At 35.8% G+C, this 26,791-nt stretch overlaps 1 protein-coding gene across 8 annotated transcripts in view; it reads right to left on the minus strand.

Annotated features, from left to right (window-relative positions):
- FoxP (forkhead box P) overlaps positions 1-26,791 on the minus strand; it is a 965,968-nt gene that overhangs the window by 629,040 nt on the left and 310,137 nt on the right. For all 8 annotated transcript variants that reach the window (XM_069838171.1, XM_069838170.1, XM_069838166.1 and 5 more), the window contains exon 2: positions 8,880-8,990. The gene's annotated coding sequence lies outside the window, so the exon portion shown is untranslated. The remainder of the gene's footprint in view (positions 1-8,879; positions 8,991-26,791) is intronic.

Genomic DNA, 26,791 nt, shown 5'->3' on the forward strand with positions numbered 1-26,791 from the left:
CCAGAATTACAGGCAAATAGCCAGTACTTCATTTGTCAGTAAGATGGGGCTTCACCTCATTTTCATCATTCTGTCCGTCATTGCCTCGATTCTGAAATTCCACATCGTTGGATTGGGCGTGCTTCTCGAGATGACTCATCTTCTTTCGTGGCCCCCACGGTCACCTGATCTGACCCCATGTGATTTTTTTTTTCTTATGGGGTTATGTAAAAATCATGTGTTCGCCCTCCTTTGACACATGATTTAGCACAGCTGCGAGAGAAAATCACGCATGCGGTGGCTAGTTTTGACAGTCAGATTTTGGGACGTGTGTGGCGGGAGCTTGGCTACAGGGTTGATGTCTGCCAACGATGGGCATAATGGAACACCTGTAAGGTATGTACGAAACCTGGAGAGATACTTTATCCACTGATATACAGTACGCGTTTCCGCTATATATTATATGTCATAGTTACTGTACTATCGATCTCCGAAACTAGGTAAAGACTTTAGAATCACCTTGTGTACTGTACAGCAAAATAAGAGGCTGCACTGGGAAACTAATTAGTAAAAGACACGAAATTATTGGGAAGGTTACCAGTCTGTGTTTAACTACATATCAATCCGAGAAATGACAACAAATGCAATAAAATAGGAATCATAGTTTCTTAATGGTATAATTTGAATTTGGAAAGCGGCGAAGTGACGTGGCGCAGAATCGTTTCTGCAGTCGGCGCGATGCGCTTGGCCGTCCTATATTTAGAGTTTGAGTAATGTATTCGGGACACTTAATGTTTATAATCCATTTGGTGAGATAAATCCACTTTCAAGTAACTAATGGCTACTAAGCAGCCATTACAAAACAAGGAAGTAAGCTCTCTGGACGATGCGTTGCCCTCTCGCTTGTTAACGCTGTCCGTAGTCCGACAGTTTCTCGCCAAAAGGACCGGGTTTAGACCTCGTCAGAGTCTCTAAGATTAGTCTCGGCCAAATTACTATAGGATATGTTTTATTCGGTATTTCGGTGGACCCTCCAGATCGCAAACCACTGCTCCTTTCTCGTCATAAATCTGATTCATTTCGTCCTTGTTGTAAGCTCGCTACCCCAGTTCAGATAGTCGGAGACTCGGATGGGGAGGATTATAAACGCCGTTTAAATCTTACGTCCGATTTAAACTGACTTTTTTTCGTTCTGCTTCGTATTATAAACCTTAACTACCAGTTAATCTTGAATTAACTTGAGTTGAACTTGATCGGCAGTTCTCTGCCGTTTAAACTGCAGTTCAAAGCTCAACAGTGCAAGATGGCGGTTCCCGCAATAGACATAGATATTGCAGATGTTTTCCAAGAACTTATGAGTGAGGAGATGTTAGTGATCAATATTACTGAACGACCACGGCGGCCAAGAATTTTTCGAAATAGAGTGCACCACTTTGAAATATACATAAATTAACATACATTTTAAAACAAATTGAGGTTATCGAAGCAGCCAGTCCTAACTTCCAGAATTAGGCTTATAGTCCTAACCTTGTTTCGAAAACTTGAAACTCGGATACAACATGGAACAGAAAAATGAGAAAGTGCAAAAATGTGTGTTTTAGGGTTTGAATTTAAAAATTATTTGAAAAGTTAAATGAATTCTTTTTTATTTTTGAAAACATTCTGTTGAATCTCTGCATCAGTTACTAGTTGCGCTGAGCTATCTTTCCTCTGGTAGTAGGCATACTGAAAACGATGGAAGATTTCGGAGGTGTCCGTAAAGCTACTACAAACCTATTGTGCATTGTATTGTGTGTGGCAGAGAGTCTCCTGTTAAGATTTACCATGGGGCCTGATTTATAAACACACTAATAATATTACATAATTTTACTAGACTCGTAAAAATAATTTTGTTTGACTGAATTGTTTCATACATAAATAGTCTAGACAACACGTAAAATACGCACACTAATATTATTACTTCATTACTTAGTTGATTCTGGAGTTACGTCGCGGATGGCCATGCAAGGTTTAGTTTGGTTGCATTGTGTTTGGGAGTATAACGTTGGTAGCCAGCGTTAAGAAACTATTTGAGATTAAGTCTGAGAAGCATACTGAAGTACGCGGTATTAGTCCTCTTCAGGTTTTTTATGATACTCTCTGATATCGAAGAACAAAGATGTTTCTTAATGAAGATTCTCCACGAGCATCGGCTTTTAAACCAATAATACAGTATAATTAAACAGTTGCGATGTTCTTCTTTTCCTTCCTAGCAGTAATACCAATCGTATTCCACTACGGATTAACTTAACCGAGACTCTGTAATACGGCACTCATGGTTAGGTTTAACTTAGGTTTAACATAATCTTTAGATTAACTGTATTTATAAAATCGGGCCTTAATGTTGATAATCCATTTGGCGAGATAAATCCACATTCAACTAACTAATGGCTACTAAGCAGCCATTACAAAACAAGGAAGTAAGCTCTCTGGACGATGCGTTGCCCTCTCGCTTGTTAACGCTGTCCGTAGTCCGACAGTTTCTCGCCAAAAGGACCGGGTTTAGACGTCGTCAGTCTCTCAAAGATTAGTTTTATTCGGTATTTCGGTGGATCCTCCAGATCGCAAACCACTGCTCCTTTCTCGTCATAAATCTGATTCCCTTCGTCCTTGCTGTAAGCTCGCTACCCCAGTTCAGATAGTCGGAGACTCGGATGGGGAGGAGCGGCATTCCCTGCGATGTTCTAGATATCACCCTAGGTGCCTCGTCCCTACAGAACTACTTTTCTTGACAATTTTTACTAGCCTGTTGCTTCGCATTGTATCTGCACACACATTGTATTCACTTACACTCATTTCCACCTTTATTTTGTAGGAGTAGGCCTACATTTGCGATTTAATCTGAATAAAAGTAAAAAACCTACAGAAAAATTAGGCCTACACCTTTCTGTTTTTCTCTACTTTCTTAACCGCCTAGATTTACGTAAATTCGTATGATATAGCTATTTCCACATTTTAATTATTTATTATTGTTTTTATATTTACAGGAAATGTGTATTAAAAACTTGGTAAAATGACTAAAATTATTACCCGTTTAATTAATCGCCTCACTCACATTATTGACTTCTAAGGTAAACAGCAGTAATATTAAAACTAACCACGGAAGTGAAATATGTAAAGGATTTTCACCAGCTATTGAACAAGCTATGGTACTACATATGTGAAAGGAATGTCATCCTTTACTAGAATACACCGTCCCCGCAAGGTACTGTCTGGCTATTAAATTATTTCTAAGAAGAAGCGAACATAAAATATTGATTACACTTACATTTGAGACTACATACAAAGAGGAGCAAGTTTTTTCAGAAAAATAATGCTTTTCAACATTTTTTGTTTTCTATATTCTTTCAACGGTTATAAACATGCAGATTTCACAAATTAATTCGTGTACGTATATTTAAGCATAACATGTTTGTCGGAGGAAATGTTTAAAACGACTAAGTTTACGTAATTATAGAGACTATTTCGTTTACATGACGTCATTCCATTTTCAGCCAATGAAGTGTAATGAAATTTTGAATTCCAAACAATCATAGTCATACATCGCGATAATTTCTGCAGTTCGATTTATCACTATAAATTTATCGCATGATCGTTCTTTTGTTTAGTCAGTGTTGCCAACTGTTTCCAAGTAAATCGATGAGCATGAAACCATTGTACTAAATAAAGTGCAAAATCTTACTTCCACATCTATATCTTCATCTTCTAATTTCATGTTCATTGTATCTAAAGAAAATAACACTCCTTCATAACAACTGTTCATTTAATTAATAAATTAATCAGGTTATTTGTAATTATACTTTAAAATGTTTAAATTAAATTATGATTTCAGCAAATAATGAAAACATATTTCTATTATAATAACAAGAGAAAAGTGCAGTACATATAATTAACATTTTAAAACCCGTATTTCGCTTTTCTCAATTGGCATCACTGTATAATATTCGATTTCTTTATTGCAGTAATCGTTATTCATCTATTTCGACTTCACAATGTCTGAATATGTTAAGTATTCATAAGTTAAATACAATTATTAATATTTTGTGAGCGAATTTTAGGGCCATATTATTTAGATTTTTATTTAATTCACGAAGTAGTCCTAATAAATATCACTCGAGGTCTGAGTTTTTCCAGATAAATCTCACACCTCGTGACATTACTATAGATAAATTGTTTTTGATAGAAAAGTATATCATTTTGCTCTATTTACATAACTGCGATGAACTATTACCTGAATAATCTTCAGTTTAAATATGTTTGTTGCCTTCGGAAACAGAATTAGCCTATATAAGTAGTTGTCAATTACTGTAGAAAAAATGTTTTGAAGACAATGTTTACACATTTCATTTATCATATGATTTCATGAACGAAGCCGTCTTCAAGGAATAGCCTGCCATTTCTCAATGATTTGTCATTTTGTTTTTTTTTCTTTCTTTTTAAATATAAAAACATTGATTTCTACTAAAAACCACGTTATCTCATGTGTATCTTTTAGGATTGAATTGATTCGTAGATAATGATTATGGACAAATTCTTCCCAATATATTTTAAGAAATAATGTTTACTTGGAGACAGACAAATGCCAAATCTTAATTTTTTTCATACTAGACGTGCTGAAAACTTGTTATTCTGTGAAAATATTGAAATAGATTTTTGCAGCAACATAATACTTTTCTTCGACTTCCTTTCTCGATAATTTCTATCTGGAAGTTTACGTAATATGTCACCAATGCTAAAAGCAACAAAGAAAACTTCTACAAGACAAATATACGAGAAAGGTATGTTAGGGACATTTCACTTTAGCAAGATTTACTGAGAGAGCGTTACAGCGAAAATAATTGAAAATTCGAAGCTACATACACACTGCTGAAACTAATCCATAAGAAACAAAAAAACGTGGGATTATGTACACGTATTTTATTCTATTCTTAAGGGGTTAGGTACAGCTTGAAAGGAATAAAATTTTGAAAATATTCAACATTTTTTCCTCCATTACTGTACCTTGTACAATAATGAAAATTAGTATGTGTAAAAGATTGGCCTTCTGCTATATGATAAAACATATTTTTACGATTTAAAAAAAAAAGGATTTTTTTTTTCAAAATTCAAAATTCACTGTTCAGTGATGAAGCGTTTCCCTCATAGCTCAAAAAGTATCAAACATCCTGTGATGAAATTATTTTGTGTGTTTAATCATGTCATATCTAAAATATTATGCAAAATCACTTCTCTACCTTTGATATATTGTCTGATAAAAATAAACCCATTTTTAAAAATGATCAGAATTAGGTCTATTTTCTTCTAACACAAAATAAAAAATATACATTATTTATTAAGGAATGTAGTTGAAACAGCATAATATTGTAACAGAGTTTCAGCAATAAAATAAAAGAGAGAGAACGTGAAAAATTTAACAAGTTTATGAGTTATGAGGGAAAAGCTTCATCACTGTACAGTGAACTGCCACCGTTCTGAATTTTGAAAAAAAAAATGTAAATATATATTTTTAAATAGTAGAAATATTTTTTTCATATAGCAGGACAGTGTTTTACACCTACCAATTTTCATTATTGTACAAAATAAAGTAATGGAGAAACCAAAAAGTTCAATATTTCCAAAAAAATTTCTGCTGTAAGCTGTACCTAATCCCTTAAGCATTTCGCGGTGACAGCTCATGTTTGCACATGTTCAAATAACACGGAAGCAACCTTCATTACTAATTTAAAAGTGACATGATGATGCAATTACCCATACGTCCTTGAAAAATTACAATGCACGAATTCTACAATCATCAGTCTCATGTTAGTCTCTCAAATTCTCAAGCATAAAAATCTGCAGCAACTTTCATTAAAAAAATATTGTAACTTTCCTGCCAGCTATCCGCGATATGCGGAACTCGAATCACGTAAAGTGAAGTGGGTAGGCATTGGATACATACATACATTATTACCACAGTCAAACCGGCTAGTAACAAAATCTGAAAGTAACGGAGACCTGTCCATACAGAATTTCCCTTGCATAGTCTCATTAATTTCCCGACAGAACGCTATATAAAGCAACTAGCATTTTGTGGAAACTGTTTAAGACGGAAAATATTTAAACTCGAATCTGTTGGAATCCAATCTGTTTAAAACAGAATATGCATAAAATGGAATCTACAAAAGCAGAATGTGCAAAAACCGAAATCTGCATAAGGCGGAAAAATACTGAAAGGTTAAAACTATGGTAGAAAATGTACATTCAATTATCTTACTTTTATAACATAACATTGCCATTAGCCAATGAAACAGGAGAAATAAAATCTTTACTCTCTTTTATGAAATCAATAAATGCCACGGCGACAGGAACAAAAGATGATCATGATACTGAACTACATAGCGCTGTTTGTACAGAACGAACGTTGACAGACGGGCGACCACATCAATAAGTTCCTCACAAAGCATTTGAACGACTTGTGGAAGAAATAAAATGTACTTGCATATATTCGAAGTAGGCCTAACAGGTGTCTAAAATTAAAAAATAAGCTTTCAAATGTACTGCGGGTTGTGCTGAAATCAAATTACTAATTAATTTGCATGTATTATTTAGGTTCGAAAGCAGATCGTGGATTTAATCTTTGATTCGTTTATGTTAGGAGTATGTGACAATTATGCACTTCATTATTTACAGTCGCCTTCTACATCAAGAGTTCCAGCACTGTCAATGCAAATGAGGGTCCGTCTGTGTACAGTTTCTTATAATCCTGTGAAGAACGGAAATTTGCCAAAAACTGAAAAATTCTGTTTCAGTGGGATTCCGTGATATACAGGTTTTACTGTAGCAAAGTCAACACTTGGGTCGGGTGCACACAGAATCAGACGCGACGCTGCGAGACTAGACGAGGCGAGGCGAGACGAGACGTTTTGCTTTACAACGCCTCGCGACAACTGACTTGCTGGCTGTGTGGGTATGGAAAACTGGCCTAGGCTAGAAAATGACGGCAATGAAAGAGGGCTGTCTATATGAAAAATTCTATTGTATTTGGTTATTATCTCCTAAGGATGCCTAATACGCCTAAAAATATACAGAATTGAAAGAGTCTTAAAATTAAATATTACTCATATAGTGCACAATAGTAATATACGTTACAAGAGCGGTATGTTGACGTTTTCATGGTCGAGGAAAAGATTGAAAAAGCGAAACGTAGTTGAGCTTTTTTAATTTCCGAGAACATGAAAACAAACATACCGCTCTTGTATCGTACATTATTTTGTGCGAAGATCGTTTATTACATACCTGAAAGACGAATTTCTAATTAGTTGCAATGAAATCTCCATGTTGGTTTCTGTTTAATGACGCCAACTTCGGAACACCAAAATATCTTTCTTCAACATTGTTGCTGTAAAATGTTTTCTGTGTTTACTATACTCCAGCAGGCCGTGATATACGTCTGTCTTTTTTTCCCCCCCAGTCTATAAATGCGAACTTAAAACAAACGGTAAGGTTATGTAATGATTTATTTTTCATTTTAATATTTTAACAATATTATTTGTATAACATATTGCAGTATTAACATCGGCATCTGGAATCTCGTTGATTTTTTCACGGCTTCCTTAATGTTACTTGTATCAGGAATGCAATAAGTTTCGTGGAGTAGTAGACTTTACTTAATTTTTGCAAATATTTAAAAACAATAATTAACATTGCAATTTAGGTGAAATTGCAGTGGTAAGTTTCCAATTTATAATTATTACTATGTTAAACGTCTCTAAAAATAATATGTTAAAAGCCTAAAGCAGTAAAATGAATGTGGCGCTTAAGCGGTAAGAAGAGGGAAATTTTATGTGTGTTACGTTGGGAATACTGAATATGGTATTTCACACTTACCGCGTATTGGTTCTGTGCGGAAAACAAGGAAATACGCACGATCTCGCACAAACGTCATTTTCTATGTTTATGACTACTTCACGACTCACAATAAAGAAAAATAGTATATTAAATCAATATTGAGCCATAGTATACAGCAGAGAAGTAGGCCTACTACAAATTATTATTATCAATATTATTATCATTCAGCTGGTGCTTTCACTACATTTACAATTTCTCACATATTTTTAGAAACTACATTAATGTCATGATATTGTTTCAAAGATTTTACAGGTACTAAAACAACTAATTTATCCGCATCGAGCTCCATTATGAATAATGTGTAGTACACATTATATAGATAATGAAAGCGTCCAACCATAGCCAATACTAACACATGCAGCTATCAGACAGTCTCCTCGCGACGACCTTCAAGCAGTCATTCGATGTTGTCTCTCCGTGTCTCCTCGTGTCCGTTCGAGACCGTCGCGCCGGTCTGATTCTGTGTGCACCATATAATAAGAAATCAATGGGAGACAAGTACCATGAGACAAAATGTCGCGTCGCGTCTGATTCTGTGTGCACCCGTCCTTAGGAGTTCGACATTTTTGGTAACAATAGTTGATTTTGGGTCTATGAAAAACTTTGACATACGTGAAGTCGGTTGTAACATATCATATAGGACATGTGCAAATTTTAATGTTATGTATGCAGTAAGATCCAGATACCTGTTAAAATTCTGTGACAAATACTGTATGAATACTATTTGCGTGTTTACAGGGGGTGTTCGTTTTCTACATTCAGTGTCTTTTCAATTTGAGTGCTTATTATTTTCATCTTAAGACTGCCCTATTTCTATTCAGTATGGCAATACTTCAACCATTGAAACATTTAATGTTTTTGGAGAAGTAGTCGAATTTCATTGCAATGATTGGGAACCAATATAATTGATGTGCCTTTCAGCGAAAACCTCCTGTCTAATGAGATTCATTCCTTTGTAATTTGTGTTCACTCACATTGACACGAGCGTGGCTTCCTCGAAGAGCAGGCTGCCAGGGAGAAGCTTGAGCGGCGAAGTGAGCTTTGGCCCAAGAACCCGCCTCGAATGGACTCTCGCCCAGATGACCCTGTGGAGCAAAAGACATCTGCATAAGTCTACAGACAGACAACGTGCACAATGCGAAAGAAAATTGCTTTAATTGTAACTGATAACAGATGACCGTCTTATAAACGGAGAAACTATTTTGCCTATCCTTCTCTGCTTACATTAGTAAACACGTCGTAAGATGATATTATAATGACTTTATTATAATCAGAGACCGGAAATTTAGGCATTATGTATTATTAAAATACGCAGGCATCATAAATAGCTAAAACGGCAAACAAAAGGACATTATAAATAGCTAAAATACGCAATAAAAGGCAATTACAAAAACCTTGCACTAGACCCACAACCTTGCACTTTCCACAAAAGGATTTCGGCAGCAAGAAAAGCTTTACACAAGTCGAATACAAATTGAAATTTTCGACTCGATGTTGCAATTACTGTTGGAAGCAAAGAAATCTTCTTCCCAGTAGCCTTGGAAAGTGCATTTTTGTGTTTGGTTGTACTGATATGTTGCGATATGAAATATTTAGCTAGCAATAAAAACTAATAGAAAAATAACCGTTAAAAATAACGTTAGACCCGCACTCATTGTTGCCTTATCAAATAAACACAAGCGATAATTAAAACGCTTACTGTTATACATTTCTGCACGGCAGCACTCATTGTTGCAAAGAGAATATGAACTGATTGAAAGACAATAATATATATTCGGTGAAGTTACTTTCATTGTAGCGGTTATAGAAATAAATTACAATATACCTGTAGGAAAGTTTTAATAATAAATTAATAAATAATAGATAAATAATCAAATAAAGGCAAAAAACATTTATTTTTGTAAATTAGGCATTTATATTCAAAAAGGTACAAAAGGGCAACGTAAAACTGTGACGTTTCAATCACAAAGGTATAATTCGTACAGACGTAATTTCAAAATGAATATAGATTTAACACATTTAAAAATGCATTTTGCCAAAGTTCCGGTCTCTGACTGTAATAATAGTAATAGTGTCAGCCTGGGTAGCGCAGTCAATATAGCGCCGACCTTTTTGCTCGAGGTTACGGGTTCTATCCCGGCCCAGGTCGATGGCATTTAAGTGTCCTTAAATGCGACAGGCTCATGTCAGTAGATTTACTGGCATGTAAAAGAACTCCTGAGGGACAAAATTCCGGCACACCGGCGACGCTGATGTAACCTCGGCAGTTGCGAGCGTCGTTAAATGAACCACAATTTTTTAACAGTAATAGTCTAAAAACTCCACATAGGGCAATGGCCTCTCCAAATTGAGGAGGGCTCTTTTGCACGTATCCTACATCTAAGTTACATATCGTTACCTTAATTCCAAAACATCGTAACTGGCTCGGATTCGATTTTAATTATTGCGCGTTTTTGAAAGTATAGTCTATCCACAGATCCATCTATTGACAAAGCAGTGAAGCTTAATTTAGAATTCTAGCGCTAATATTGGACTATTACGAAACTACTTAACTTCTCTCTTTGTGGAAATACCGTCAAGAGGGGTAACATTGGCCCATTAAAGGTAACTTTGGCCTAACAAAGAATATATATTTTAATTATTATATCTCCACAAAATGTAGTATATCTTAGTAGCCTCAACTGTACTGTGTAGATGGCAGCTCCTGCCAGTATTTTGCAGAGTCCGTGGATATCCAGAGTACCGCAATCGTTTGAGCCGGCAAATGCCGACAAATCCGCCATTGTTAGTCCAGCGCGCGCTATGCAGTATACAGTTGTATAGGGAAAGAATCTAATTTAAGTGCGAAAAAATGCAATGCTGCTGTGTTCAGAACTGTTCACAGAGACCTGAAAAAAAGCCCACATTTGTTTTCTTTGTGATAAGGTGAAAGAAATAAGGAAAAAGAAAAGAAGTGACTATAAATACCCATAAAAAGGAACGATCCGCTACCTAAGCGAGCATACATTGTGAGATTAATGAATGACTGTATTTTGATATTTATTTTTTTTCAAAATTTGGGTCCCAAAATATTTTTATAAAACTAATCTAGAATTTAAGTTGTTTTAGCAATGATATTTCTACATAAAACAAATGAAAATCAAGTACCAATTAGGATCAGTGTCAAATTTTTACCATCTTCTCCCTTTCAAATCAAGCGTTTCTGAATTTAATCCTATTTGGTATTTGCAAGAATGACATAATATATTTGTGAAGTTCTGAATTCATTCTTGAGACAAGATAGTATTGTTTGGCTCGATTGGAAAATACAAAGACCGCAGAAACTAGAAACCCAATTAAGGTTAGACTGATGTGAAATTTCAATTTTCTAAACTATTGTAGGTAGTTCTATCAAATTTTGTACTTTTAATTTGTAATTTTAAATTGTGTAAATTCAGGTTTTCAAAAATTGCTATTATTTTGGCCAGAATGTTTGTCTACATACGTGTCAGACCTTCAGAAACGAAACTTACTATACAATTTTCCTCTTTATTTTACTAAAAAATAATTTAAAATATTTAATGCACTAAAAGTGTAAAAACAGAAAAAATTCAACTCGAGCGTAAAAACATTAATATTAAAGAATACCTCTTCTGACTGATATACATAATAATCAGGCAGTACATCTCACTTGACGATGTGTCAGAGGAAGGACAAGCATCTCAAGTCTCATTAGTGGAATATGTAGCTAATCGGGGAAGTATGTATTGGAGGGGGAAAGAAACTGGCCACCCTACCTCATTATCTCCTGGCCTAGTTGTCTCATGAGTGATGCCTTATTGGTGGTACTTATGAGATTCAAACCTGTATTCGATAGTTGACTAAACAACAACAACAAAAATTAGTGTTAGGTATAATAATGACAGTAAGTTTTGTTAAGATTATTCAAAAACCTCTACAAAAAATCATGCACATAGTACAGAATCTGTAGAAAAAGTAGCATTTTTATCAATGCAAAATTTACAGAAAATTAAAGAGGAGAACGTTTGGGATAATAATAATGAACCAGGTCTCTGCCTTTTTATTTCTTATGCATTTTGAAACATATAGAACTAGCGTATTATATATAGAACTTATCCTTATACACACTACCACGCTGTGCACACCTAACCTACAGTAGTACATAAAGATTACTAAAAAAAATTTGTAATCTTATGAAAACACTATAATAGATAAATATTATTTACAAATCACTATGGACTGTAAACACTGTTATAACACTAACAATAAAACTGTTAGAAACTTGCAAATATTTCTTGTATCACAAACAAAAACCAAGCATGGAAAACACGTTGTTATGGCTACTAGCAACAAGTGGAATTTTCCTTTAGATAAGAGTTGTGCTCTCCTTTGTAACTGAATATCTTTTAAAGGAAAGCAGCCTTTGAAGTAGGTCTAACACCTGTTGGATTCTATGAAGAAATATTTCGAGAAGTCAAGAAGCTACACTGGCTCAATCGGAAATCTAATATAATAAATAATGTATGAAATATAGTGTAATTTCCATAATGGTCGCAGAATTCAGAGTGGAGGTCGTGGACGGAGAATTTAAATTAACAGTCAGAGCACGCAGCCGTTTAAAATGTGACCCTAAACAGCTGATAGACCGGTCGTATGGTCATGAAAATTGGCAGAGGGCATCTTTAGATCATAAATGAATTTTTAAAGATAAAATCAAAGAAGCGATTTTTTTTTTACCAAAAATGACAAAATCTCACATCAGTGTATCCTTGGGGACATTATAATGAAATTACTAACTTCCATACTTTTAAAGCTAAACTCACAAAATGTTTATCACTAGTATATCTGGTTGATAATAACACATGTATAAACTTTCGTCTCTCTCTATGATAAGTGGTTTGCACTTTATTAATAACTTAATTATATAGTGTATTGCTTAATGCAAAAAGTCCCTTGCGTCACAATTTACATTATTTTTCATTGATATTCACTTATAAGATTCTTTATATATATTGGAACAAACATTACTATTGGAATTTTCTGTACAGCGAATGGGTAAATTACTAGGAACTTTTATGACTATTAATTTTTTTTATTTACTAAAAAATTCTAGCAATTTACTAATTAATTTTACAGCAAAAACTTATAGTAAGCTTTGATTCCATGTATGTAAGGAGCCATGTAAGTGAAAATCACTAAAGAATAATGTCAAGTGTAGTGCGACTTTTTATATAAAGCGGTTCAATATTTTAATAAAATAATTAATACCCTGCGAACCACGTATCATAGGCGGATGCAATTTTGTACACTTGTCACTAATAAGCAGATATACCAGTGATCAAAATTTGGTGAATCTAGCTTCGTAAGTATGGTAGTTATTGGTTTCACTGTTGTGAACTCTTAAAACTAATAAACTTCGAGAAATTTCAGTATAGTGTGCCCTTATATGCGGAAGCCGGAGAGTTTGCACGAGGAATGCAGTTGGAAATGTTTAGATTTATTGTTATTTTATTTGCAAAATTGTTGTTTTCATTTGTTACTTGTAATTTATTAAGTTCATGCTGCTGTCATACTTATAACTGTGATGTTTATGAAGGAGTATATTCAACACTTAAAAGCGTATTTATGCTGTAATAATTATTAAATGAAGTTTTTATACATTAGTATGTTGACTGATAATAATGTTCTATAATGTGAGAAGATCCTTTAGACGTTTTTGCCCTTCAAATTAAAAATATCTGAGTTTTACTTCAAATATTCCTATCCCTAGCGTGTTGAAAAGGAATAACAATGGCGGCCGACTCGGTGATTACGCTACTCTGTATATCCACGGACTCTGGTATTTTGTGAGAGATATAACAATTCAAATATGTAATTTCTATTAGGCCAAAGTTATCCTTAATGGGCCAATGTTACCTACGTTAACGGTACTTTAAAAACGCGGAAATAGTAGAAATCGACGTCCGAGCGAGTTACGAGGTTTTAGAATTAATCTAACGATATATGAATTTTCCTGAATATATTTACATTTAAAACATACAACTATAACATTACCACTTACTCTAATAGGCAAAGTCAACCTCTCCCTCCCCCATTACAAGCAACATCGGCCCAGAGTGTTGCGGAAGGTTAAGTAGCCCTCTTTTACAGGCAATCGGCATTAATGACAGTAGGGGAGTCACTCCTACGTACCTGACACCTTTATCTCCAAAGAAATGCTCCTGATATGCCTATAGGGTAAACATTGGTAATTTCGTGGCAGTGGTTATTTCGTGATACTTTTTCTTTGCTCTTTTGTGAACTAACCAATGGTGTTACGAGATCCAAATTTCCGCCAAGGGATTGCATATGTTGTCCAGTTTCCAGAAACATACAGCTAAGCTTTGTGTGACTATTGTAGTTGCTTCAGTGAGCTTTTATGTTTGGAGAGAGCAAGTTTGCGTCGACTTCTCAGGCATACAAATTTTGTGGATGTTTGTAATTACATTACAGGCTTATTACTAAAGGTAAGCATATGATATTTGGTACAAAGATTTATTGTATCTTCATGTAATTTTAGGAAATGTCTTTGGAATTTTAGATACATCTGTAGTCGCCATATAGGCTTAGCTTTACTGATAGAAATCTTAGCTGTTTGAGGCGAAATTTTTTTGAGCATTAAGTGTTACAATTTTTAAAATAGTATAAAAATGTATTACAATAGGAATTTTAGAAATCTGGAGACAAGATGTGATAACAAAAAAGAAAACGGAGACGCAATGGGTTCAGTGTAGCTTCTGTTTGATTTCTTATCATGCTAAGTGTCAATGATAAGTGCTAGATGACTTGTAAGAAAATTGACAGAAGATGGAACATGGCTCCACCATTTTGGACCAGAGACAGAGGCAGACAATGGAGTGACATCATGCAAATTCACCAAAGAAATAGAAATTCAAAAGTACACCTTCGGCAGGAAACGTTATGGCTACTGTGTTTTTCGATTCAGGACTCTTGCTTGTGGACATCATGCCATACGGAACCACCATTAATTCTGACGGGTATGTTGCAACTCTCAAGAAACTTCAAGTTTGACTGAGTCGTGTTCGACGACATCGGGAGAAGCAGGATGTTCTGCTATTGCACGACAACGCACAGCCATATGTCAGTCACAAGACCACAGACCAGATCAGAAAATTCGGATAGACAACACTGAAACATCCGCCTTACAGTCCTGAACTGGCACCGTGCGATTACTATCTCTTTTGTAAACTGAAGGATCCCTTCGCGGAACGAGGTTAGAAGATGACTCCCTTGTGTACGCTCCTAAAGAGTGGCTCAGACGTGTTGATCCAGACTTTTACCATGCTGGTCTACAGGCTCTCGTTCCTAGGTTACGTAAGGCAGTTGAAAGGGACAGGGATTGTGTAGAAAAGTGACATTATGTTCCTTAAGGATGCATCGACATTCTGTGAAAATAGCAAAGCTGTAGGATAAAAATATAATTTTTAAACAAACGTTATGCATTACTTTTGGAGTTACCCTAGTAATATCGGCTATAGTAAAGTCCGTAATAAAAGTGTTCACCCTTTCAGGGCAAAGAAGATCCCTTTTCAATTTCAATTTTTACTTTGATTTCATTCTTATTAAGTGTTGATATGTATTTCTATGTTTTCTTGCTATGAATATTAGACGGAATTACTATGTTTGAAGTCTTGTAGCAATAAATGAGAATTTCATTTGACTTTAATGAATTTTTCCACAATTCCTCTACCTCTCACGAAATTACCAATGCAATATCACGAAATTACCAAGGTTATCATGAAATAACCAACCTTTCAGCTTAAGTTGTAAAAGTGGTTTTTGGCACATATTCAAGAACGTATCCAATCTTTTATGTCTCCAGATTTGTACAGTAAGTTATCGTCTTTTAGATGAAAAAATCGGAATAAGGATATATTTACACATTTACATTTTAAATTAGTTTTCATGAAATTATCATGAAATTACCAATGTTTACCCTACATTTCGTAACTTTCACGTTTCCGTTCCCGGGCTTCGGCAAGCTTCTCGTTCATTGTGAATGCTCACATTTAAATACATTTATTTTAACAATATTTCCGTTCTCATTCTCGTTGTATTTTCCGTTTCCGGTTTATTGTGGACCAGACTTAAGTCTCTTCTATTGCCCACGCCGGGAAACGAACTACGGACTGATTGAATTGAAAGCGCAACCAAAACTACGTAATACACGTTCACAACACAATGTGTTGCTATTAATACCACGTCATCAGACATCTCTGTACTCAAGTTCTTTCTCAATAGCCATGGCCCGCTCATGGAATTCGCTGCCGCTGGAAATCAGGGGTAGTATTAGTCCTCAGTTGTTTAAAATTAAGATTTTAGAAATATTTTAAATGTACAGAATTAGTTTTTTGGTATAATAATAATAATAATAATAATAATAATAATAATAATAATAATAATTATTATTATTACTATTATTATAATTATAATTATCATCATTATTATTATTATTATCATCATTATTATTATTATTATTATTATTATTATTATTATTATTATTATTATTATTTGGGGCTAAGAGGGATGAAGTTACAGGCGAATGGAGAAAGTTACACAACGCAGAGCTGCACGCATTGTATTCTTCACCTGACATAATTAGGAACATTAAATCCAGACGTTGGGCAGGGCATGTAGCACGTATGGCCGAATCCAGAAATGCATACAGAGTGTTAGTTGGGAGGCCGGAGGGAAAAAGACGTTTGGGGAGGCCGAGACGTAGATGGGAAGATAATATTAAAATGGATTTGCGGGAGGTGGGATATGATGATAGAGACTTGATTAATCTTGCTCAGAATAGGGACCAATGGCGGGTTTATATGATGGCGGCAATGAACCTCCGGGTTCCTTAAAAGCCAGTAAGTAAGTAAGTAAGTAAGTAGTAAATAATACCTGTATAATGGAATGTATTTTCCTGTTTGTGATTATGTATTCAATCTCTTTTTATTTTATTATATTTATTATTATTATTATTATTATTATTATTATTATTATTATTATTATTATTATTATTTTTTAAGTTAATACTGATTGTGTATAGGCCTATGTATTCAATCTCTCTTTTTTATTTTTATTTTATTATTATTATTATTATTATTATTATTATTATTATTATTATTAAGTTAATACTTGTATACCGGTATGTATTTTTCTGTATGTGATTAGTTCCTGGTTGATTGGAAGAGAAGAACTGATGGCCTTAATTCTGCCAGGGAAAATAAATAAATAAAACTAAAACCACAGAGCTGAACTGTAATCAATATTCTTTATTATCAATTTTCGTTACGAGCATCGCCACTACTTCTGTGATCATTTCATTATTCATTACCGAAATCCTTGTCGTAACGCGAGTACCGCTTCCCACGCACGTTGAGGTCCTCTACGCGAGGAATCTGTGACGCGCGGGAAGACGAGAGCTGAAACATGCGCTGCTCTCTGCCTGCAGATAAATCGTTCCCGCTAAGAGGATAGGCTCCGGTGTCTCAGTGGATAAAAGGAGCACAACAAGACAATTGTGACTGACTGCTCTCCTGTTGTGACGCATCCTTTATTTCATTGTACTCGGTTCCTTTCAGAGTTCGGTGAAAAATGCTTCCGGAGGGGAACACAAAGCCAGCGAACGGATTCTTTAAACATCAAGGCCAGACGTGCAAGAACCCGGATCGTTAATATAGACGGTGAGCGAGTGAGCTGTCACACGTTCTCATGTTATCGGCCGCCAAGGACGAATTGGGAAGGGAATTAAATACACAAACATCCATGGCGGGCACTGTATGTGAGGCACGACAAATTGTTTGACATCTATTTCAAATTACAGGCACTATTTTGAGACGATGAGGCGAATGTATTGGCATTATTGCGTCGCTAATATTCAAGAAAACTGAGATGAAAAGAAATTGCGGCATAGCTGGCACGTGCCATAGTAATAGCATATACAGTCACACGAAGCTTGTGTTTTGAGGGTGCTAGGAACAATAGACTGTGCAGGTACTATTTCGCATTGTCTGTAATGAGGCGATAGTAGCGATCCTAGTGTTTAGCAACTATCTATGGATGCATATTTATTACATATTGACCTTCGTGACTTTATTGTAATTATTTAAATTGGTGATAGTTGGGTGAAATAGAAGTACTTTTAAGTTAGATTTACTTTTGCTTATCGTAGGCGTTATTATAGAATAGTTTTTAATTATAATCCTAGGTTTATTGCATCTACTATTTATAGATTTACGTTTAATTTAATTTATTTTATTTCATTTAGGTTTATTTTATTTTATTTCATGTAATTGTAATTATTGTATATTATATATCACTGCCACCGGGTGTATACCCAATTGTAGTGTTAATACATACACACATACATACATACATACATACATACATACATACATACATACATACATACATACATACATACATACATACATACATACACTTGACTGTGGTAATAGGACTAGCGTAGCTGTCTACAGGATGGGAGTAATACCGTATAATTGTGCATATTTAAGGAGGCGATAGAATACATCAAAATAATCACCAGTGAATTTGTTCTATGGTCAATAATTAATTAATAAGTTTGGTTTAAATATTTGTGAGTTACGTTTCATCTGACAACAGATCAGCTGAACTCGAGATGAAAATGAGCTCTCAGGCTTTGTATTCAAAGGGAGCTGCTGACCGCGAATATAAACAAATATAAATAAAGCAGTACGAAGTAAAATCGCGTATACACATTCATACAGGAAATATTACTTCTAGAAACTGCAATTTGATATAAAGACATACTTTAACAGCGAAAAATATAAATGGCCAGGCCTGATTTATAATTTATTGACTTAATCACTCGTTCACTCATTTCATTAATTTATTCACTGATGACATTCATTCATTCATTCATTCAATTCACATCATTAATTTAATTGACATCATTCATTTACTCACTTCATTCATTCACTTCACATTATTCATTCACTTCACATTATTCATTCAATTCACACCATTCATTCACTTCACATTATTCATTCAATTCACACCATTCATTCAATTCACATCATTCATTCAATTCGCATCATTCATTCACTCATTTCATTCACTTCACTTCATTCATTCATTTCATTCATTCACTTCACTTCATTCGTTCAATTCACTTCATTCATTCATTCATTCAACTCACTTCATTCATTCAATTCACTTCATCCATTCAATTCACATCATTCATTCAATTCACATCATTCATTCAATTCACATCATTCATTCACTCATTTCGTTCATTCAATTCACATCATTTATTCAATCATTTCGTTCATTCAATTCACATCATTCATTCACTCATTTCATTCATTCAATTCACATCATTCATTCACTCATTTCATTCATTCAATTCACATCATTCATTCACTAATTTCATTCATTCAATTAACATCATTCATTCACTCATTTCATTCATTCACTCATTTCATTAATTCAATTCACATCATTCATTCACTCATTTCATTAATTCACTCATTTCATTCAATTCATTCCATTAATTCTCTCATTTCATTCAATTCATTCCATTAATTCTCTCATTTCATTCAATTCATTCCATTAATTCTCTCATTTCATTCAATTCATTCCATTAATTCTCTCATTTCATTCAATTCATTCCATTAATTCACTCATTTAATTCATTAAATTCATTCCATTAATTCACTCATTTAATTAATTCAATTTATCCATTAATTCACTCATTTCATTCATTCAATTCATTCCATTAATTCACTTTTTCATTCATTCATTCATTTACTCCGGTATGTGGAGTTAAGGCCGTCAGACTTCTTCTATACCAACATTAACCTTTATTACACGTTAAATTACACTAAAAATGGTGGAAAATTAACCCCATAAGCATTTCTATTTAAGACATTCTATTAATGTGCATACAACTTACTACAATATCAGGCAGTATATAATCTTGAAAGAAAATGTTTTTAAGTTGGCCCTATTAACTTCCATGCATGCTTCAGTTCGTGTCATCCACTTCAGACGCATTTCACTCATTCCGCTCATTTCATTCATTCACTCATTCCATTCATTTTCTCATTTCATTCATTCACTCATTCCATTCATTTCCTCATTTCATTTATTCACTCATTTCATTCATTTACTCATTTCTTTCATTCACTCATTTCATTCATTCACCACCTCCACTAATATCAAATCTCACATTGAAGAAGAGCTCCAGCTAGTACTACAAAATGCGTGCTGTTCTAGGGAACTGTTGGAACATTGGAATAAAGGCTGAGACTTCTTGTACCCCCAAGTTCCCACAGACGAGCTATTAAAGAGTTACTATAATGCACCCACATGAGCTGTGTATGTGTACATGGGTTCATTTCCTTCGCCACTCTTTGTAACCCAATCAAACCCAATCTCAACCACAAATAAAATAAACATTATTTAAAATTACTGACTTTGTGAGGACCGAGTCAGAGTTGTCCTTTTACCACAATATTAGCTGAAGTTGTACTAGAATTCGACGTGTTTCATTTGTGTAGAAAATCATTTTCAAAAAGGGTCCGAAGTTTAATTTTCATTTATATCAAACTCACTTTTATCACTTATTTCCCTTTACCCTAACAACAGAGATATATTGCAAACACTGTATAAACGAGGTGGCTGTGTTATTGCTGTCCTCGCTTAAAAATTCTGACAAATTCTGTGTTTCGACGGGTTTGAACCTCGTAAGGGGTTGAGTGAAACCTGGTTGGGTGGAAAAGAAGGCCTTATGACTTCAACTCTGTCAGACAAAATAAAACTACTACTACTACTACTACTACTACTACTACTACTACTGCTGCCTACTACTACTACTACTACTACTACTACTACTACTACCACTACTACTACTACCACTACTACCACTACCACTACTACCACTACCACTACCACCACCACCACCACCACCACCACCACCACCACCACCACCACCACCACCACCACCACCACCACCACCACCACCACTACTGACGTTTTGTTAAGTGACCTAAGTTCTGAACTGTCCGTCAAGTTACAGAGAGTTCAGAATATGTGCGTCAGATACGTATGCAACATCCGACGATATGATCACATATCGCCGTCCTTCGCAAGTCTTTCGTGGCTCCGACTTAAAGAACGTAGAACTTTGCACTCTTTGTCTTTACTCTTTCCAATTCTGCACACTTCAACACCAAATTACCTTTCGTCTCGTTTCTCTTACCTATACTCTAACCACGACGTAAATACCAGATCACTTATCTGTGGCGCGTTAAGTATACCTCTTCATAGAACATCTCGTTATTCATAATCTTTTACAGTATCCACCTCGCGACAATGGAATTCCCTGTCACAAAGTATTAGGGGCTGCAAGACAATAAACACTTTTAAAAACAGCTTAAAAGATAACCTTCTTAGCATTTCACTCCAATCATACTGACTTAAACTATCACTGTCTACATTGTTACTCCTTCCTTTAGACATGCATCCTGATAGTGCTGTATTTTCAAAACTGTCTCATAATAATCTCTTTCTATTAGCTAGCATTATTTGAAATATATTAACATTCTATGTATTTTAGCTTAATTCCGCTACATAGTTTGTATTTCAGTGTTTAATTAATAATTCATAGTATTTTCTTGTTTAATTCGTAAATAACTCTTGTATACATGTAGCTCTTATCTAAATCAAGTTGTTCAATTCTTTGTAAGTTTATACATATGTATGTATACCTTTTGCTTTTTGAGTGGAAGAGAAGGCCTTACGGCCTTAACTCTGCCAGCTAAAATAAATCATTATTATTATTATTATTATTATTATTATTATTATACTACCAATGATGCATCACTCATTAGGCAACTAAACCAGGAGATAATTGGGTAGGATGGCCAATTCCTTTCCCCCTCCATTGCATACATTGCTTTTCTAGTAACATATTACACTAATCAGACTTCAGATGTATTCAAACAATTGTTCTTTCTCTGACACATATCGTCAAGTAAGATGTACAAGCTTGATTCAGGAATTTTGGCCCCTGCAAAAAGTAAGTAGATTGACTAAGAGCGAGTTACTCATCACTACTGGTGGGCTGGGTCACATAGGTCAGGCCGCGAAGTCATAACACCTAACACTTCTTATCATGTCGCGGTACACTCAGTCTTGAAACACAATATTCTTCCGCTCGTGCCGTTACTAACCACTACGTCTTTGACTAAACAATGTCATATTTTCTTGACATGAGTGTCCTCAGCTTCGAGCATAGATATTATTTTCGTTCTTTCTCTTTCCTCTTCCCCTCCTATAAACATTTGTGATTAAATTTCTTTCTTATGACGCAACACACAGCTCACTCACTAGCCAAACAACCAAGAACAGGGGCCATTAACGCTGAATCGAGCTGTAATTCCTGAAAATTGATATACATATCAGCCAGAACCTCAGTCAGAAGAGATCCTCACAAGAAAGATATGGTATTGAAAACATCTTTTATGTGTATTATACTTCAATGAAAACATAACGTGTTTCCAATACTGATATAGGAAGGGTTTGGAGTTCAGGACCTTAGGACTTATCAGCTGCTAGTCAGAGGATGGAAGTGGCTCTGTCAAGGCTGAGGCAGGATGTCTCACCTGTAAGCGTGACATTCAAGAATGACACCCAGCCACCTGTTGGAATTGGACAATCACCACATAATATATAGGGCTTACAATGGGCCAAAGCAAGCTTAAGTGCGAGGATCTCTTCCGAGTCCTGCCATCGAAAACCAATCCAAGTGTTAATTTTTTGTGAAGTATAACTATAATCTGTGCTAACTATTAGAAGCAAACTTTCGCTCTATCCTCCCGTTCCTCAGTCCGCGAAAGCCCAAAGGGTCTTGAATAGTGAACTTTTTTTTCTCTTTTCTGAGGTGGGTCTAAAAGTTTCAGGCACGCCGAGGGAGCGAGAGGTGCGGGCCGATGGAAGTACTGCCCCTGCCGAGAAGATGAACAGATGGGGATAAGCCTGTGAAAATAAAGAGCGAGCAAGAGAAGAATGCGAAACGAATTAAACACGCAACATATGTTTACGAATAAAATAATGATACTCTGCGAGGGGAATACTCCAGCACTACATATAATAAAATACATGCACTTGCAACAAGACACGTAGAACTGAAAATAAAACCGTAATGTAACTATTATAACGTAAGACTGAGTCTATCTATGTCGTTTCTCTTCCGACTGTACTCTTGAATATCATTCAAGATATCTCGTGACCTTTCCTGTCGCCCGCTCTTCCTTATCATATTGTTTCGTTCGCATTCCTACCGTCGGTAATCCCTGCTTGCGAGACCTATAGTTGCCAAGTCTCCCGATCCCAGAGCGGGAGACTCGTGCATACTTGCCCAAGGCTTGTGCGCACACATTTTATTCCTGCCTCCAGCATTGCGCATATCTGCCCAACTGGCAACTTTAGTTTGTCTCTCGTTATTCCTGCGCTGTTGCAAAAGTGGAAACGATGTTTTAACCAGTGTTGCCTATTCAGCGGTTTTACCACTAGATCTAGCGTTTTCGGCGTTAGTTTAGCGGGTAAAATTTATGGAATTTTTTATTGCTGATATAGGGATTTAGCGGGTATTTTTAGCACTCACAGCAGCAAAATAATATAATTTTACATTGACAATATAGCAATTTAGCGGTTTCTGCACGGCTTCACAGCGAATTTTTAAGAATCGAGTTGGCAACACTGGTTTTAACTGGCAACTGTTGTTTGCTTCTCATTATTCCTGCGCAGTTGCAAAAGTGGAAACGCGGCTTTACGCCTCCCTAGGATCTGTGCAGCTCTTCCAGACAGATGACGTCTGTAGGTGAATCACGACTCCACTTCTGCTAGATCTCCAGGTCGATCTAAAACCAATGAAGATTATATATGACGTTGAAATTAATTAAGTTACCCCCAGCAATTCTGCTTCAAATGGTTGAGAGGGAAAACTTCGGGATAAATTCAACCAAATAACATATCCCAACAAGGATTTTAACCGGGTCCCGCTCGCTTCAAGGTCAGACATGCTAACCATTACTCCACAGCTGTGGATAATAGTGACTTTTATCATACAAAATGTAATCAATGCAATAATTATTGACAAAAGAAGAAGCACTGAAATGCGTTAATATAAATTTATCTCCAGTCAGAGCGAGAAAGAGTGATGGAAATGAGGCGGTAGAAGCACAGTCTGGTACATACAGTCACGAAGCTCAATACGTAGTAAATATGCATCCATAGATAGTTGCTGACCACTAGGATCGCTAATATCGCCTCATTACAGGCAATGCGAAATAGTACCGGCACAGTCTTTTGTTCCTAGCACCCTCACAACTCAAGCTTCGTGACTGTATATACTAGACTACGGTAGAAGCCAAAAAGTCTGTATACTATATCGTAACTAAAATAATTCGAAGCACACAGACAATGAAAATAAAACAGGAGTACTCTACAAGATTTTGAGTTTTCCCACAGTGAACTGAGATCTAATCGCCAAGCTTTCTAAAGTTGTTCCTCAAGAAGCTACAGTCCAGCACTTCTAGAAGGTTCGCCAACTTTATGGCTCCGTTATGCATAGCCACTACGAAGTACTGGATAAAATTAACCGCATCAATATGCCGTTTATACGTTCAGATGTAACTATTTAACGTAATAGTTGGGTAAAGTTGTCTATTTCCGTGATATCCCTAATCCCGTGATACTTTTCTAAAATTGAATATCAGTCAAAGCTTTGCCGCTCAACCATTGCGCCAGACATCTTGCTCGAAAGATTGCATCTTTCGCCTACTTTTGAGACATCGGTGAACTTCCTAGCAAGATACCCAACCCCGCGACACTCAGTGAAAAAAACCTATCACCGAATTAGGAGTATCACGGAATTAGGCAACTTTACCCTAATATCAATTGAAACCAATAGTCGATTTTAGTGTGTAAATTTGAATACTAATTTCTACAGGATTATTAACGCATCTTGCATACTAATCAATAAATATCTAACATTTCTTCTATAAAGTATGTGACAATGAATTAGTAACGTAACTGACTAACCTAGATATTATGTGAACTGTAACCAACTATGCTTACGTCAGAGCCAATGCAAACACAAACCTAGGCAGTAAAGAGATAACAAAAGTACTGTTTATTCATTTCCTAAGTACTGATGACATTCTATAGAAACGAACAGTGACATCATCTGATAAGCTGAGTTGGGCGTTTGCTGATGATATTTATGAAATATGTCAAGATCGAGCAAGAATTATCAAAATAGCAGAATCCCATATCTAATTTTGATGGTTATTTATTACGTGGAAAACTAGTAAGTCTACTGAAATATTAATTACGTATGAAACAGTAGACGCACTACAATTGCCAAGCACATCGGATCGCTTATTGGAAAGGACATACGTCACAAATGTCTTCTCATACTCACGTGTCACTGCCACCCCTAAAAATTACTGTCGATAAAAATTCAACCTGAGAACTAGAAAATCGCTAGGCCTATAGCATTATGGAGTAATGTGGTGAAAATAGTTACGTTTCACCTTTAAGGGAAGATTTATAGACTTATATCGGGGGAAGGTGGAACTGGTAGTAAAAGAAACAATAATTCAGATCTTACCTCAGAGCAACAGAGGCCGCCTATGATGCAAAAGGATAGCAAAATGGGATCAATTACAGAAATTCAACTTTCATTCGTTTCCTATTTATTTTATACGCCTATGCTACTAAATGTTAATATAAGCATGGATTTTAAAATGTTGCGTCTTCCAGAAACTTTTCTAAAGTTTCTGAAGTGTAACTATATGAAAGTACACCGCTGTGGTCTCGTGGTAACGTCTTCGCTCCCGAATCCAGCGAACCGGAGTTCGATTCTCCGCTTGGGACAAGTAGCCTGGGTTTTCCCCTCACTCCTAATGATGAATATCAGTTAACTTTACCAGGCGTATGGAACCCCACTCATTCTCGCCACTTCCTTTCCTCCCTCATCATCCTTTCCTCATCATTCCGACTGTCTTCCTTGGTTTTCAGATCGCGCCTGCGGCGGCCCTCCGAAGCTACTGACACTCTCGGCCGGTCTCCATGAATATATCAAGCGTGGTAACTGGTGACCCAGCAGCGGAATCCACTCCCCTCCCGAAGGAAGAGGGAGTATCCACTCCCCTCCCGACGGGAGAGGGAATCTACACTCAGACCGTTGAGGAGACGGGAGGAGTGGTTTACACCTCAGACCGTTTGAGGGTGGAATGGTATACGGACTTGGAAGGATGGCGGAACTGGTCGTCAGGTTGTTAGCGGTTAGGTCGGTTCGGCGTGGGTGCGGTCGGTGGACTTGCAACTCATCCCAGGGGCGCACAACATACTTAAGGTCGAGGTGCACAGGGATGTTCCCCTACCGGCCTCACAGAGAGAGAAAAAAGCTACATGAATACCCCACCAATTTTTAAGAACTTCGAAGTCCTTTTTTCAATGCATTTCACACAATTTACAAAATGTACCACTCCGAGTACATTCGAAATAGAACTTATATTTAGTTTCTCATCTTTTTTTTATATTTGATTTCACGTTCAACCATTATATTAATTCATTCACCACTAACACCAATAAATGAAGGTAACACAGATGGACTTACCGGTTCATAGATTTTACTTTCACTTACAGCCAATTGAAAATTAGCCCATCTTCATTATATTCAACGGGTGCATTTTCCATTGACTCCTCAATACTTTTTTTTTTAAGAAAAGTAAACAATATCTTCTTTTTTGGCATCACACACTGAAATATTTATATTCAT

The sequence above is a fragment of the Periplaneta americana genome, chromosome 10, assembly GCF_040183065.1.
Source record: "Periplaneta americana isolate PAMFEO1 chromosome 10, P.americana_PAMFEO1_priV1, whole genome shotgun sequence".
NCBI classification, from domain to species: Eukaryota; Metazoa; Arthropoda; class Insecta; order Blattodea; family Blattidae; genus Periplaneta; species Periplaneta americana.